Genomic DNA, 13,705 nt, shown 5'->3' with positions numbered 1-13,705 from the left:
ATTTAAGCTAAGAAATCAATAAACAAGGAAGGTCTTGAGGAGTGATTCATGGGCTGGACTATGATTGAGGTCATCTAACTTGGTCAACAAATCTCAAACAACTTGAGCTAATCTCTAGAAATATATTTCTAAGACATGTTTAATCCACTCTCATGGCAAGAAACAATCAAACTCATGCATCTCTAGACTTGTTCTCACAAAGTAAAGAATCTACACAAGCAGACATTAAGCAATATGTCAAAAAATCAAACAAGACTTCTAATCTCTTAGCAAGCCTAATGATAGTCTCTAGATCTAGCCTTATCTATGCTCCTTAGACATTGGTGTGATGCTAAGAGGCTTGAAATCAGATCCTACCCTCTCAGATATAGGATCAGCATTAAGAACATCTAGCCTAGAAGAGATCTACAATAATCAAGCTTGACCAAATCAGACAAACCTCAAACACAACCCAGCCTAACCCATCCTCAAGATCCTAAGCAACTACTCACAAGCATACATGATGAACATCAAAATCATAAACCCAGAAAATACTGAAACTTGCATCATTAGAAAGATAAATCAAAGATCTACAATATTGAAGAAAGAACCAAACTCAAATTCTCAATATTAAGAAAGTTATGAAACCAACAATATTGAAGAATTTAGTCTTTTTCTCCTTTTAAAAGAAGTACAAGATCTAAGAAAATAAAAGTGCAAAAGGAATAATTCTAAAAAAGGTAAAAACTAGGTTTTTGACTCTCTAAAAAGCTGGACTCTTTTGGTGGCTGCAGGTACAAGCCCTTATATAGAAAATATAGTGGAAGCCCTAAAAACGCTAAAAGACAAAATAGCCAGGCGGCTCGACCAACTCAACCTGGTGCTCGGTCGAGTGACCGGTCAAGTTGGCTCCTCTTGTGCTCCTCCCACTCGGTCGAGTCCCTCTCAGCTCACGGTCGAGTGTCTGGTCGAGTGGGCAGTCGAGTTGGACTCCGGACCTTGGTTCTTCAGCCTTAGCTCTCTTGCTTTCTCCTCATGATTGCTTCCATGCTCCTTAAGCTCCAAAATCACTTGTTTATGCATGAAAAGATGCAAATGCAATGCAACTAAACTCTAATGCAAGAACAGTCCTAAAGCTATGCAATAATGGTCAAAATGGATAGCAAAAGATGCAAAAGATGTGAATATATTAAGGGAAAACAGGGTAAAATATATGAACATCAACACCCCCAAACTTAGTCTTTGCTTGCCCTCCAGCAAATAATCAAGATATAAGTAGGTAGGTGAGGGTTGAAAGTGGGATCTCAGCTCCTAAAGCTTGCAAATAGACCATCTAGAATCAATGTCCAAGTTACTAGTACTATGATGCAAGTTGAATGAGCTGTACTTAAAGATTTTAGACTAGCATATCACATCCTTTACTGATTTGAGCCTTAGATGTCCACATGCATTCAAATCAACCATTTCCTTTAACATTCATTAATCAAGAACATGAATCAATTATATGCAATGCTTAAACTCATTTGGCTTGGTAGTAAAAGGTTTAGAGACAATGATGGTCTCTCTTTAGAGTGGGGCTTATCAATATCAAGGTTCTCTCATAAAAAATAGATTGAGCTTTAGAAGAATGCTAAAGGTAAGAACACTTAGACACATACAAGAACAAAACCTTGTCTACCCAAAGGCACCCAAAGTGTTTATCCTATCAATCTAAACCCAATTGATCCTAGTGCTACCCTTTAACTTCTTCTCTTCTCTTTCACCCTTTTCTCTTTTGATTTTAAAGTCTTAGGAGAAGTTTCTTATTTGATCTTTCTAGTGGAATGGGAGATTCTTACTTATTTGCTATGGTTTTCTTTTCTTCTTATTCTGAAGACATAAAAGCATTTTGCTAAACTCTTCTTTTTCTTTCTTTATTTTCTTTGACTGAAACCATCTTTAAACAATATCATACTTCCCATTCTTTCACTAGACTTTGATTTTACTTAAAAACATTCCCCTCCTAAAGACTCTAACCTTTTCTTTCTCTTCTCCTCTTCTCTTTTCTTTCTTTTTCAAACAACCAAATCCCAAACCCAACAATGAAATCACCTAGTCCTGTCTAGTTTGGAAAATGCAAACTAGAACTACACAAGGCATTATTCTTGTCAGCTCAAACCTAACACTTTCTACCAAGCTCAATCCCAAAAAGGCCTCACACACTCAAGAATAAACATGGTTTGAAAGAAGGGTTGGTTAGGGGTATTGGAAACTGATTTTAATGATTCAATCAGCTACTTGGATCAACAAGAGTGGTAAAGAGGAGAAAGATGATCCAAATATGTATATGATATCCATGAGTTTAAAGCAATGCACACATTGATATTTAACAGTCAATATTAAGTTCTTATAAGTAGGAAATGGTGTCAAATCACAACATGCTTCAATTTAGACCAAATGCAATGCAGGAATTCAAGGCTTGGTTCAATCTTATGCTACTAACCACTCAACTAGCATCAAAGTACTATTAACTTGGGCATTGATCCTAGTCTAGTGAATTAAACAAGCTAACAAGGCAAAACTCATCATAGATCCCTAATGCAAATATTATACAATCCTACATGAAACATGCTAAACAAGATGCTATTATGCAATGCAAACTACATGAACACTCTTTTTTTTTTATAAAGAATTTTGCAAAAAATTTCAAATTTTTAGAGTTTTTCTATGCCTTAGATGTTATGCAAGTATTAACATGATGATGCTAAAAATTTCAAATAAGAAAACAAAACACAGCATCAAATGCTATCTCAAACCCTCCCCCAAACTTAAATCACACAGTCCTCTGTGTGAAAGAAATTTGTAAGAGGATTCAAAATCAAAAACAAAACACAACATCAAATGCTGGTATTTACAAGGGAAGGTGATAGTGGTACCTCAAGGATTGGAGAAGAAACTGTCCACATCCTCTTGCATGCTGTCAAAGGTGCAATTGGGGTCTTGTTGATGACTTGGAGGTGGAGATTGGGGCAACTCGACGATGGGAATCGACCGGGACTCGGTCAAGTACGTGCTCCAGTGGGGGGGGTCGAGCTGGACCGCGAGTCTCCTTTTCTTCTTCCAATTAAACTCCCTTGCTTCCCTGACCATGAAAACAACAAAACAAATATCAAAATAACAGAATTCTAATCATTATGTACAGGGATACCTTAGGGACTTCCTCCCTAGTGAGCTTGTTTAAAGTCACTAAGCTTGACCCTTGATGCCTTTTTAGGCTTGAAGAGCATCCTGGAGAAGCATTGTGCACTTCTCAGGTGTTTCCTTTTCTCCCAAATACTTCTTAACTCTCTGACCATTGACTGTGAACTCACTACCATCCTTGTTGAGAAGTGTGACAGCCCCAAATGGTAGGATCTCCTTTATCTCAAAAGGGCCTCCCCATCTACTTTTCAACTTCCCAGGGAATAACTTGAGTCTTGAATTGTAAAGCAAAGCTTGGTCTCCAGCCTGTAGGTCTTTGATGAGAATCTTCTTATTATGGAAGGCTTTAGTTCTTTCCTTGTAGATTTTGGAGTTTTCATAAGCTTCCAATCTGATTTCCTCAAGCTCATGCAATTCAAGGCTTCTCTTAGCTTGTGCTGTCTCTAGATCCATGTTCAAAAGTTTGATTGCCCATAGGGCTTTGTACTCAACTTCAACTGGGAGATGGCAAGACTTGCCATAAACCAGTTGGAATGGGGTTCTTCCTATATGTGTCTTGAAAGCTGTTCTATAGGCCCAAAGTGTTTCATCAAGTTTACTAGACCAATCCTTTCTTGTTGCTCCTACTATTCTTGATAGAATGGTCTTGATTTGTTTGTTTGACACTTCAACTTGTCCACTTGTTTGGGGGTGGTAGGCTGTAGACACCTCGTGTTTAACTCCATACTTCCTTAGCATTCCTTCAAAGATCTTGTTGATGAAGTGTGTTCCTCCATCACTAATCACAGCCCTTGGAATTCCATACCTTGGGAGGATTATGGTCTTAAAAAGTTTAAGTACCACTTTGTGATCATTAGTAAGGCTGGCAATAGCCTCTATCCACTTGGAGACATAGTCCACTGCCACTAATATGTAGACATTCCCATTTGAAGGAGGATTAAAAGGTCCCATGAAATCAATTCCCCACACATCAAATATCTCAACTTCAAGAATTGGGTTTTGGGGCATCTCATTCCTTCTTGTGATATTTCCCATTCTTTGGAAAGCATCACACTTTGTGATGAACTTGTGAGTGTCCTTGAATAGTGTAGGCCACCATAGGCCAGCTTGTAAGACTTTCTGGGCTGTCTTGAAAGTTGCAAAATGGCCTCCATAAGTAGAACCATGACAATGCCCTAGTACTCCTTCAACTTCATTTTCTGCTATGCACCTCCTAAACAACCCATCTGATCCCTTTTTGTATAAGTAAGGTTCATCCCAATAGTACCCATTGATGTCCTTGAGGAGCTTTTTCTTCTTATAAGGGTCCATATCTGCTGGGACTTCTTCACACACCTTGTAATTGACTATGTCAGCATACCAAGGTAGATCTTCACTTTCAAGTGCCATCCACTCCTCCATCTCATCCTGCTCGATCGTGTGCCCAAACATACTCGGCCGAGTGCATGCTCGAGTAGGCGGTCGAGTTAGAGGCCGAGTTGTCCCTATTTGCATCAGCTTCTCCTCAGGCATTGAATCATCGATTGGAATCTCCTCCTCTATCCTCATTCTGGACAAATGATCAGCTACTCTATTCTCTATCCCTTTCTTATCAACTATTTCCATGTCAAACTCTTGGAGAAGCAGAATCCATCTTAACAACCTTGGTTTTGTGTCCTTCTTTGAGTAGATGTGCCTCAAAGCAGCATGATCGGTGTACACAATTACCTTGGACCCTACTAAGTAACTTCTGAATTTTTCAAAGGCAAAGACCACTGCTAGAAGCTCTTTCTCTGTTGTTGAATATCTTCCTTGAGTTTCATCCAAGGTCCTGCTTGCATCGTGAATAACATGCAGCTTCTTATCTTTTTTCTGTCCCAGAACTGCTCCTACTGCAAAATCTGAAGCATCACACATAATCTCAAATGGAAGATCCCAGTTTGGAGCTTGGACTATTGGGGCTGTTATCAAAGCAGCCTTGATCTCCTTGATAGCCTTCAAGCAATCTTCATCAAAGTTGAACTCAGTCTCCTTGCAAAGCAACCTTGTCAATGGCCTAGCTATCTTTGAGAAATCCTTGATGAACCTTCTATAAAATCCAGCATGACCAAGAAAGCTTCTTATGTCCTTGACTGTTTTTGGTGGTTGAAGTTGAACCATGACTTCAATTTTTGCTTTGTCAACTTCAATACCCTTCTCTGAAATCTTATGACCAAGAACTATCCCTTCTTCAACCATGAAGTGACACTTTTCCCAATTCAAGACTAGATTTGTCTCCTCACATCTCTTTAAAACTCTGCATAGATTAGTAAAACAAGAAGAAAAGGAATCTCCATAGACAGAGAAATCATCCATAAAAACTTCAACCACATCCTCAATAAGATCAGAGAAGATTGACATCATGCACTTTTGAAAGGTAGCTGGAGCATTACATAATCCAAATGGCATCCTCCTATATGCAAAGGTACCATATGGACATGTGAATGTTGTCTTCTCTTGATCATTGGGATGAATAGGAATTTGGAAAAATCCAGAATATCCATCCAAGAAACAGTAATGGTATGATTGGCTAATCTTTCCAACATTTGATCAATAAATGGAAGAGGAAAATGATCTTTCCTAGTAGCAGAATTAAGCTTCCTATAGTCAATGCACATTTGATGTCCTGTTATGGTTCTAGTGGGAATTAACTCATCACGATCATTCTTTACTACAATTATTCCTCCTTTTTTAGGGACACAGTGGACTGGTGAGACCCAAGTACTATCAGAAATAGGATAGATCACACCAGCTCCAAGCAATTTTAGAATCTCTTTTTTGACTACTTCCTTTAGGTTGGGATTAAGCCTTCTTTGAGGTTCAATACTAGAGTAGGATTCATTTTCAAGGTGGATTCTATGCATGCAGAGACTAGGTGAAATTCCTTTAATGTCATCCAAAGTATAACCAATAGCTTTTCTAAACTTGCTTAGCTCAACAACTAGCAAATCAAGCTCTTCCCTACCCAAGTTAGCATTTACTATCACAGGATAAGTAGAGTTCTCACCTAAAAAGACTTACCTTAGCCTAGAAGGGAGAGGTTTTAGCTCTACTTTTGGTGCATTCAGTTCAGACCAGTCGTCTGTGGAGGACTCGGCAGTGCACTCGGTCGAGTAGTGTTGGTGCTCGGTCGAGTGTATGCTCGAGTGGGTGGTCGAGCTATCCGTATTTGCTGTTTGAACTGACCAGATTTCCTCTCTTAATGCTGGTAAACCCTCAAAAACCTCTGGATGGTGTGATTCTCCACAGGAGTCCAATATATCTTCATAGGCCTTGGTTTCTTCATGGATGAACCCTTCCTCTCCACTTTTGGTCAAAACAGTTCTAAGGTGATCTTGTTCTGCTAGCTCTTCCATCAGTTCTCCTGATAATTTGTCCAACTCTTCAACCCAAAAGACTTGTCCTCCAATTGTTGGTTTCTTCATAGCCTCTACAATGTCAAATGTCATTCTGAGGTCTTCTCCCAAGTTGAGATCAATCTTCCCTTGTCTCATATCAATTATTGCTCTTGCTGTAGCCAGGAAAGGTCTCCCCAAGATCAAAGGATCTTTTGGTTCTTCATCCATTTCCAAGACTACAAAGTCTGTTGGGACTTCCACTGCTCCAACTCTAACTGGTAGATCTTCCAAAACACCATGTGGTAATCTTATTGATCTATCAGCTAAGATTAGGGGATGTTGCATGGCTTATACCTTGTAAACCCTAGGCGCTTAGCAACTGATAGAGGCATTAGGCTTACTGAGGCTCCCAAATCACAAAGGCATCTATTGAAGGTTAAGGGCCCTATAGAGCAAGGTAGAGTAAAGGAACCAGGATCTCTTAGCTTTTGAGGGTTCAGTTGCTTTTGGATTATTGCACTACACTCATGGCTGAGAATCACCATCCCTTGAACTTCTTTGATCCTTTCCATCACAGCATCTTTCAAGAATTTTTGGTAAGGAGGGATCATCACAAAGGCATCTATTAGAGGCATCCTAAGCTCAATCTCTCTAACTTGTTTGTCAAACAATGCCTTGTATTTTTCAACCATCTGTTTCTTAAATCTTCCAGGGAAAGGTAGTGGAGGCTTGTAAGGAGGAGGAATGAACCGGACTTCTTTTTCTTTGGAGGTAACTGGATTGATTCTCCTGAGAAGCAGCTCGATCGGGTACTCGACCACCTACTCGGTCGAGTGACTGGTCGAGTGGTACGTCGAATTCAACGGTGTTTTCATTCTGAGTTTCTTCTTGTTGGAAACCCTCCCCTTCCTGAATTCCACTGTCCTCAATGTTGGGATGTGCTCATAGCCGTGTTGGTAAGACTCTTCCACTGCGGAGATTGATAGCATTGGCAGATTCAGTAGTTTGCACAATAGCTTTGCCCTTGTAATGGTCATGCTTTGAGGCAGAAGTTTGGTGATTCTCCATAGTCACAATCGTGGATGTCAGTGTGTCAAACTTGGCATGAAGTTCACGGTAAATATCATCTATCCTCTTGTTCAGCTCAGCAATTCTGTTTGCTGCCTCAATCTTCCCATTGGTTTGCCCAATCAACAGTTGTTGTATCATTGCGCTTAGGTCTTGTTCCTGGCCTTGGTTAGTCTGAAACCCTGGTGGGGGACACAATTGGGGCTGGAACACTTGTTGCTGCTGCTTGGGTGCATAGTTGTGCTGTTGTTGAGGCTGAGGATGTGGATAGACTTGGTCTTGAGGGTTGGCTACATTGGTGCTCCTATAAGAGAGGTTGTTCTGCTTGAATCCTCCACCTTGGTTGTAGCCTTTGTATCCTCCTCCTTGGTTCTGCATATAACACAACTCAGCAAACTCCCTATCTCCTTCTTGGACTGGAGCTTCTTCTTCACCAATGAAGTGAATGGTTTTTGACTGGCTTAGGAGAATCTTGTCAAGCTTCTCATTGACCATCTTTAAATCCTGCTTGTATTTGTCCTCTTGATCAGTGGAGGGGATCATCATGGTTCTATCATAATCTTCATTATAATTACCATCTGACTGAGCAAGATTCTCAATCAATTCCCATCCTTCTTCCACATTCTTGTTTAGGAAGTTGCCATTTGAAACTGTATCAAGAAGCATTCTTATCTTGGGAAGTACTCCTCTATACAAAGTGCTTAGAAGGGACTCATTGCTGAAGCTATGGTGAGGACACTGAGTTTGGAATCCTTTAAACCTCTCCCAAGCTTCACAAAAGCTCTCATTATTCCTTTGAGCAAACCCAGAAATTTCATTCCTCAACCTAGCAGTCCTTGCATTGGAGAAGAACTTGGCCAGAAAAGCTTTCTTGCATGCATCCCATGTGGTTATAGCTCCAGTAGGAAGAGTCTTCTCCCGTAGATGAGCTTTGTCTCCAAGGAAAAATGGGAATAGCCTTAACTTGAAGCCATCTTCACTTACTCCATTGATTTTTGTGAGTCCACATATTCTGTCAAACTCATCAAGGTGATCTAGAGGATCCTCCATTGGCAACCCATGAAATTTGTTGGCTTGTATCATGGAGATCAATCCACTCTTTATTTCATAATTATTATTTGCCACAGCAGGAGGCACAATACCAGCTCTTTGGTTGTGTGTGTTAGGTGCATCCCCAGCACCAATGTGTCTAGGTCTATGATCATGGTGATCTTGCTGCTCCATGACTACTTGTTCTTCTTGTTGTTGAACCACTCTTCTTTGCTTATGTCTCAAACCCTTTTTCAGCATGTGGATGTTGTCAATAGGCCTTTGAAGACTGTCTTTGCCTTTTGACCTTGTGTGCATCAACAAACTCGACTACAGACTCGAACACGTACACGGTCGAGCGCAGGCTCGAGTGGGTGGTCGAGTCGACTGGGAAGTAATGGCTATTTGGATCCAGCTTCTGACTCGATCAAGTGCTCGATCACGGCTCGTTCGATTGGTGGTCGAGTGGGTGGTCGATTGGGTACCTGAAACTCAAGACAGCCAAGCAAAGGAAGATTCGAGTTCAGTAACTTCACAAGTGTTTAAACGAACTTAATCTTAGACTAATAATGATCCTAAATGTCACAAAACAAACTCAAATGGGCAACAGCGCCAAATTGAAAATGATTATTTTTGTAGGTGGTGGTGAATGATGTATGGAATGATGACTTATGAATGAATGGATGTCAGGGCGTTTCAATTCCCCTTATGCAATTGTAGTATAAGAGGTGTCAATCCAATCTGAGTGTTTGTGAACAATCAAGATGTGCATATGAGTCTAAGTCAAGCCAGATGTAAAGGTTGTTTGTCACTAACAATCCTATGATGAAATGGAAAGTGCAGAAAGTAAAACTACAAGAACTAGGAGCTAAATGCAAATGGAACAGAGTGATTATGACAAACAGAAATAGAAACTATGGAAATGCAAGTATTGAACTAATGCAAGGTAAGTAATGAACATGATACTAAATGAATGCAACAGAAATGCAACTAGGGTGAAACAGGACAAACACAAATCATAAACACAAGTTCTGGGTTAGAACTCGAGCAAGCACTCGATCGAGTGTTAATCGAGTACATGGTCGAGCTGGACAAATACGCAAAACAGAGCAACACAAGAAAAACAGAGCAATACCAAAACGAATCAAACAACGATCAAACAACAGGATTTAAGCTAAGAAATCAATAAACAAGGAAGGTCTTGAGGAGGGATTCATGGGCTGGACTATGATTGAGGTCATCTAACTTGGTCAACAAATCTCAAACAACTTGAGCTAATCTCTAGACATATATTTCTAAGACATGTTTAATCCACTCTCATGGCAAGAAACAATCAAACTCATGCATCTCTAGACTTGTTCTCACAAAGTAAAGAATCTACACAAGCAGGCATTAAGCAATATGTCAAAAAATCAAACAAGACTTCTAATCTCTTAGCAAGCCTAATGATAATCTCTAGATCTAGCCTTATCTATGTTCCTTAGACATTGGTGTGATGCTAAGAGGCTTGAAATCAGATCCTACCCTCTCAGATATAGGATCAGCATTAAGAACATCTAGCCTAGAAGAGATCTACAACAATCAAGCTTGACCAAATCAGAAAAAACTCAAACACAACCCAGCCTAACCCATCCTCAAGATCCTAAGCAACTACTCACAAGCATACATGATGAACATCAAAATCATAAACCCAGAAAATACTGAAACTTGCATCATTAGAACGATAAATCAAAGATCTACAATATTGAAGAAAGAACCAAACTCAAATTCTCAATATTAAGAAAGTTATGAAACCAACAATATTGAAGAATTTAGTCTTTTTCTCCTTTTAAAAGAAGTACAAGATCTAAGAAAATAAAAGTGCAAAAGGAATAATTCTAAAAAAGGTAAAAACTAGGTTTTTGACTCTCTAAAAAGCTGGACTCTTTTGGTGGCTGCAGGTACAACACTTATATAGAAAATGTAGTGGAAGCCCTAAAAACGCTAAAAGACAAAATAGCTAGGCGGCTCGACCAACTCGACCTGGTGCTCGGTCGAGTGACCGGTCGAGTTGGCTCCTCTTGTGCTCCTCCCACTCGGTCGAGTCCCTCTCAGCTCACGGTCGAGTGTCTGGTCGAGTGGGCAGTCGAGTTGGACTCCGGACCTTGGTTCTTCAGCCTTAGCTCTCTTGCTTTCTCCTCATGATTGCTTCCATGCTCCTTAAGCTCCAAAATCACCTGTTTATGCATGAAAATATGCAAATGCAATGCAACTAAACTCTAATGCAAGAACAGTCCTAAAGCTATGCAATAATGGTCAAAATGGATAGCAAAAGATGCAAAAGATGTGAATATATTAAGGGAAAACAGAGTAAAATATATGAACATCATTTACATCAAATGTAGATGTATTTTTATTAATTCACGAAGAATTAATTTTCATTACTATATTGATGTACACCCCATTTATGACGAATTAACAACGAATTGGATCTTTGATATTGAAACGACCCGACCCGTTTTTTTTTTAAATACTACATATATAATTAAGCATCGCATACTACTTAATTAAATCAACCCAAACCACAAAATATCATTTAAACCAGCCATAACCATCTTACACAGCGGAAACGTACAAACAATACCAAACCAACATATCCTTAATACAATAACATTCCTAACCATTCTATCCAACAACCTATCATAACTCTAACCAATGTTCCAACACATAACCATAAATAACCAACAACACACAAATGAGACCCTAGATCCTCCTCCTCCTCATCGCCTTGATTACACGTTCACACTTGCCTTTACCTGCACCGCAAACACAAATTGAGATGCATGAGTATTTAATAAACACTCAGTGAGGCCATCCTCCCATCTACTGGGCTATAGACACAATCAACTGAGATTCTATTATTAAAGCCAACAACCAAAACACAAACAACACAACAAACCAGGAAAACAAGACTCGGTTAAGTCTGGTGTCGACCGACACTAAGTCGGTGTCGACCGACGCTAACGCGTCACTGGTGTCGACCGAAACTAGGTCGATGTCGACCAACACTCAACCAACATGGTGTCGACCGACACCAACTAGTGTCGATCGACACCACCTTCGCAGACGCGATCTGCACGAAGCCGAGCGACGAACCTCCGTTCCAAACCGCTTCCAAACCCTCCCAAACTCTTCCAAACTTCTCAGGAACCTATGGGAACATGAAAACAACCAACCCACACAAGCAAAACACCACAAACACAAAGAAACAGCCAAAACAACAAATATCTCAGGCTTAGATCAGCCATGGTCAAGCACTCACCTCTTTTGCAGGAAGATTCTCACTCAAGAACGACGAATCCAACACTTAGAAGCCTTCTCCTTCGTTCCTAACACAAGATCTTGACTCCACAGCAATAGATCTCTCAAGAACAACAAAGGATCTCACAAATCTCTCTCAAAAACGTTTTCTCCTTCTTCTCTCTGCTTCTCTGTCCAAAAACGGCTAAAAGGACGAAATAAGTCGAGTTCCCATTTTAAACTCGAATTTAGGGCTTCTCTTAAACCAACCAAGCAAACCGGACGATTAAAATCGAACCAATCGAACCGTCAGCAAACCCTAACCAAAATTCCATAAATTGGTTCGCGGGCGTTATAGATATATATAAGTTACTTATAGTTTCAGATACAATTAATTTTAACTATCGGGCAAATTTATATTTAAAAACTCACCATGATTTTTCGTTTACAAAATCGTTGAAAGGGGTGCTTTCCATTCTGGATCTTTGCACGTATAGGAAATTCATCATAAATTTCTTCCATTGTAAGAGATGCTTCCACTCTGGATCCGTCTATTTATTTTTCATAGTTTGTATTCTAGAAGATAAACAAAATATTCATTAATAAACAAATTAAACAATACTGTAACATAGAAAAACTTATTCAACAAATTTGCAATATTATTTTAAACTCCTGACATATATTTTGAGAAATTTTATGTCCCAAATATAAGTTTAATGAAATATCTAGCTCAATGTAAATAATAAATACAAATAAATAAAAAGAGATATTTGAATAGACGGTATTCATAAATTTCAATGTGAAAAATAATTTCAAATCAACTTAAAAGATATATATATACGACTAAACGGATGGATAGCCAAAAGTCCTTAAGATCCAGATATATTATTTTTCTAAAATATTTTTTTGCTTAAAATTAACCTGGGAAATAATTCATCAAACTTCTTAGAAAAAATAATTCAAGCTAATTCTAAAAACACAGTAATATTATGCTAATTGTTTGGCCACCAAAATTTGTTGCAAAAAATTAACATGAATAGATTTTTGTTCTAAAAAATTAGTTTATTTAAAATATATATATAATATGGTGGCAAAAACTTGATGAAATAAACAAACTCAAAACTTATAAAAACAAATTCGGGTTAAAAAAATATTCATCTAGATTCTAAGAACATGATGCTTCGAAAATTAAAATGACAAAACAATTGGAATCAATATACTAATTATGTCAATTTGAGATAATTGCAATAACACAAAGTATAATTAATTATACAGTTTCGCACCAAATTAATTACTGTTTCAATGCAAAAATATGTTGAAAAACTTATGAAAGCAGTTTTATATTTAAAAGAAAACGTTTGTAGGTAGATAATAAGACTTTTAAGAGATTTACCATGATATTTTACATGCATGAGCAAGCAAATATATCTTATATACCAAATGAGCAAGCAAAAATAAAAAACTCAACTGAACAACAGAAAACATCTCTACATCTATTTTTTCATATATAAATTTCTAAATGATAATTAGATTTTTGTTTGGATTTTTTCCTCTTTTTGGTTAATATTAATTATTAAATGTGAGATTTATTACCATTAGATACTCTTATTTTAAAGTAATAAATTTCTTATATTGTTGTAGAAACATTTTTTTACCTCTCACTCCTCGTTCTTTATTTGGATTAATTATCATTTAGAAAATAAGTTAATATGTTATTACTTGTTTAAGATGAATATAAAAGTTACGTACTCTCATGTTTCCCATTAAAAAGGACGAATAGTTGTTAGACATGTTTGTAGTAAAAAGACAGTTGT

At 38.3% G+C, this 13,705-nt stretch overlaps 1 non-coding gene across 1 annotated transcript; it reads left to right on the top strand.

Annotated features, from left to right (window-relative positions):
* The first annotated feature begins 8,304 nt into the window (after positions 1-8,304).
* Positions 8,305-8,411, top strand: LOC147947025 (small nucleolar RNA R71). The gene has a single exon (XR_015595634.1). It is a non-coding gene; the product is annotated as a small nucleolar RNA R71 (small nucleolar RNA).
* The last annotated feature ends 5,294 nt before the right edge of the window (positions 8,412-13,705 follow it).

Source organism: Camelina sativa, chromosome 3 (genome assembly GCF_030686135.1).
Source record: "Camelina sativa cultivar CO46 ecotype springtype chromosome 3, ASM3068613v1".
Taxonomy (NCBI): domain Eukaryota; kingdom Viridiplantae; phylum Streptophyta; class Magnoliopsida; order Brassicales; family Brassicaceae; genus Camelina; species Camelina sativa.
Note: the sequence above shows the minus strand (reverse complement) of the source record. Positions and strands in the feature narration are given on the sequence as shown.